At 32.8% G+C, this 3,973-nt stretch overlaps 2 long non-coding RNA genes across 2 annotated transcripts; both read right to left on the bottom strand.

Annotated features, from left to right (window-relative positions):
* Positions 1-2,896: 2,896 nt before the first annotated feature.
* Positions 2,897-3,352, bottom strand: LOC107058594 (uncharacterized). The gene is made up of 3 exons (XR_001472153.1): positions 3,340-3,352; positions 3,009-3,221; positions 2,897-2,924 (listed from the first exon to the last, which is right to left on the bottom strand). It is a non-coding gene; the product is annotated as an uncharacterized lncRNA (long non-coding RNA).
* A 199-nt stretch (positions 3,353-3,551) lies between these two features.
* On the bottom strand, positions 3,552-3,749 carry LOC102604499 (uncharacterized). The gene is made up of 2 exons (XR_368787.2): positions 3,667-3,749; positions 3,552-3,581 (listed from the first exon to the last, which is right to left on the bottom strand). It is a non-coding gene; the product is annotated as an uncharacterized lncRNA (long non-coding RNA).
* Positions 3,750-3,973: the final 224 nt, after the last annotated feature.

Below are 3,973 nucleotides of genomic sequence, written 5' to 3'. Positions count from 1 at the left end.
AGATATAGTACATATTATGCTTCCGCCTATATCTACTTATAACCTTCTACCCTAATATGCAAAATAATCCTCGATTGTGAGTTCGAGTCACCATGAAAGCTCTTGGGTGGAGGGTTAATATATATATATCAATGCATGTGCACATGAAAGTTAGATGGATATATGTTTCATCCGTCTCAAATGATCTCATGTTTCTCTTTTATACCTGCCTTAAAAAAATAGCATAATTAAGGAGGATTTTGACAATCATACCTTAAGTTATAGTTTTTCTTTCTTGAATATTTATTCTATTATATTGTGTCATCATCTCTAATGAATGTGCGCATAATTTTAAGAATAATTACTACTAAAAATTAAATGAAGAAAAACAATAATTATTTTTTTAATTTGAGATAACTACATTTAGAAATCACGATAATTTGTATTAATTAATGGTAGGATATTGATGGTGCTGGACCAGTTAGTTGCCACTTGCCAGCTTGGTTTGTTGCATGATGGTATGGGCTAGACATTGATGAATTGGTGGTAGATATGCTAAATCTAAGTGTTATTGTACAAATACACATCCCCAAGCCAACAGGCAACAGGACTGATAAAACTAATATATTATATCTATTTCACATCTTAGTGTGTGCATTTTTTTATTTACCTCTGCACGAGGTCTGTCGTTTCACACTAGATACGTTTTCTGCCTTTCCAAACCACATGTTTTCTTTTCTTGATTTATGAGCTGTTACCCCTCCTTGGTCGTCATATTTTGTGGATAATTTCATATTTATAATATCATTTAAGAATACAATAACAATGATAATATATTTAATGATATTTTATTAGTGGAATCTGAGAAGAATAAAGTGTATGCAGTCATGTAGATCTTCTCATAAAGGTAGAGAGGTGAAACTAAGTGGAGGTCCGATTGATTGAAGTTGAAGAATCAGCGGGTGAGTTGTGATTAGGGGTGAAATGTCACTCACGCTAGGCTATTTCTGAAAGACCCTCGACTCAAATATCGCAAATCTAAGTACAAAGAGGAAGAAAATAATGTAGAAATCATAGCAACTAAACAATGCAAAACCTACAAGAAAGGAACAGAAGCCTTATGGATCCACTAAAAAGCCTTCTTGAGGGTGGAGAGTAGTCGCCCGAAATTCACACTACAAAAAAATGCTTAAATAGCGGGGGTTAATTTTAAGGTTTGTGGGGGTTTAAAACCCCCGCAATCTAGTATTGTGGCAGTTGTAAAAACTCCCACAATAAGAGTTGTCGCAAGCAATTTGCGGCAGTTTTTCTTTGACCCCCACAATCAATTAGCGGGGGTTACTTTGCGGAGGTCGACCCACGCTAATTTAAAATTAAATCTTTTGATATTATTTTTCAGTTACAAATAGCGGGGGGTTTAAAACCTCCACAATTTTGCAATTGCTTATATTGAAAAATCTGAGCAATCACATAAGCTCTACAATTCATTCAATATACTTTTATTCATATATTATTTATAGAATCACTAATTAAGCTATAGACCATAATCAAATTGAAAATATGTTTCAAGGTGAAGAATATATATTCTTTAACGACATATCATAAAGTCACAAAAATATTGCATTATCATTAGTCGCTAAAATGATATTGTCAACATCAAATATGTTCATCAAAATCAAACACTAAATCTAAACACAAAATATCCAATCCAACATTTTAACATCCCCTCCAATCACACAATCTTGTCATCAAATTAATTAGCTAAGAATATAGGCGGAATTGGTTCACTACAATATAATCAACGGTTGTCATGGCTAGGATTACTATCACCACTGCATGATCTTCTTGTGTGCATAGGCGGAATTGGTTCACTAGCAGCATCACTTGGCTGCATAAAAAAATAAAGTATAAAATTAATTAAGTGATATGAAAAAATGTAAAATTCTTGGCAAATATTATGTTTTAAACTATACTTATCATTAGTTAATATATGTCAACAAAAAATGCATTAAAGAAAGGAGAAGCAATATACAAATCAAATGAAAATAGAAATGTAAGAACAATACTTACATTTGTTGTAGAAGAATTTGTCGAAGGAGAAGCAAAGAACCCCGCAAATTGTTCTGGTATCATCCGTTCTTTCATTATCATATACACCTTACAAGCATTCATCATTTGATTGTGGTTCTCTTGGCATTGGGACGAACATGAGCCTTCACTACTTGAAGCACTTGCACCACCAAAACACGATCTTACTTGTTTAAAAACTTTACTGGGGACAACTCCTAATCCCAAACATCTAACCCTTCCAGAGTGCTCTTTTCCTAAAACCTTATCAACAACATCATTTGGCGAAATTTGAGACTCATCCATTGTACTTTGTCTCAAAGTTAGCTTAATTTTTTCCTATACATACAAAATCAATGCCGCAAATAAACAAGCAGTAATATTGAAATCACCTTAGTAAAGACAGAAAGATAAAAACTACTTATATGTACACGTAATAAGAACATGAGTAGTTAGAGGTATGGGACCACAAGCCATCATAGTACAATTAAATAGCAAAGAATTGAGTCTATATAACCTCCATCAATTAATCAACTAGTTCACAACTATTGCCCTATCTTTTTTTTTTATCTTGTTGAAATACAATTAGAATTCATGAAGAAACTTACACATATTTCTTTTGCAGCGTCATTAACATATACTCCATCTTTATTTTTATGAGTAGCAATATATATTTGTGCTCGTCCATGTCTTTATCCTGTTTCAGCCATCTATAGATAAAAAATCTAAATAAGAATAATTTACTACTCAAAAATGAATACATAATAAGTTAATTTACTAATCACCATTACTGCCCTTCTCGTAGCATTTTCTTAGGAGACACCTGTGTGTGGAATTGTCTGTTTTTTTCGATTTTCAGTATTTCTTCTACTCATTTCCTTATAAAAAATATACGAAACTTAATTAAAAAAATCAAATAGCTACATGATAATAAAGACTAGTAAAAACAGTAACATAAGTACCTTTGTTGAATCTTTATATTGGTAATCAACAAAAGAAATCCATTGATCTCGTGGAATTCCATCTGGCACATTATCAATAATCTCAACCTTACTTTTAAGTGGGTCTTCGACTAACTTTCACAAGTTGTTCTTATTTGCAGCCCACTTCTTTCCAATAGATTTATAAATATGTTGCCGCGCATTTGACTCTGTTGTCTTAAAGGAGAACTTGGGCTTCAAGAAAAAAATATTAGTTAGCTTATCTATTGGTTGTAAATATAATATTGAAATTACCAATTATCTTTCTCACCAAAAAGTAAAATAGAGTAACAGTCTAGTTATAAGCTTATACCTTTATAATTTGATTGAAGACACGATTTAAGTATGACATAGGCACACTCGACCACTTCTCAAAGTTGATTGGAAATAAAGAGCAATCACATGCTAAAATTCCACAAAAGCCTGAAAGAAGGCTACGAGCCTCTCCAAATGATTCATTCAGGTAATCAAAATTAACCACAATAAGTTCATCACCTGATAAATTAAGCACATATGTTTTTTTTACTTTGAGCCTTTTGACATTGTTTTCTGAATCTGTAATAAAAACAAATATAAATTGAAGCTATAAGAGAAACAAATAATGGTTATTGAATATGTGCTGATACTCAAAATTATTTACCTATTGCTTCTACAGTCCAATATGACTGTGATTCACGCCCAATACGCTTTTTGAATAGAGCTTAAACTGTTGGAACTTGTTGTGACGAGTCTTGTTCTGTTGAAGCTGGATGTGATGTTGAGTGAACTAAATGAGATGGTTGTGATGTAGGATAAGCTGTTGGAGCCAGTTGTGACATAAGTTGATCCATCGTAGCTGAATGTGATGCTGAGTCAACTGATTGAGATGACTGTGATACAGGCTGAAATATTGGAGGCGCCTGTAATGTCGGCTGAAATAGTAGGACTCAATGTGTTGTGGCCAGAAA

This window comes from Solanum tuberosum, unplaced genomic scaffold (assembly GCF_000226075.1).
Source record: "Solanum tuberosum cultivar DM 1-3 516 R44 unplaced genomic scaffold, SolTub_3.0 scf00545, whole genome shotgun sequence".
Taxonomy (NCBI): domain Eukaryota; kingdom Viridiplantae; phylum Streptophyta; class Magnoliopsida; order Solanales; family Solanaceae; genus Solanum; species Solanum tuberosum.
This window is presented reverse-complemented; position numbering and strand designations above follow the sequence as displayed.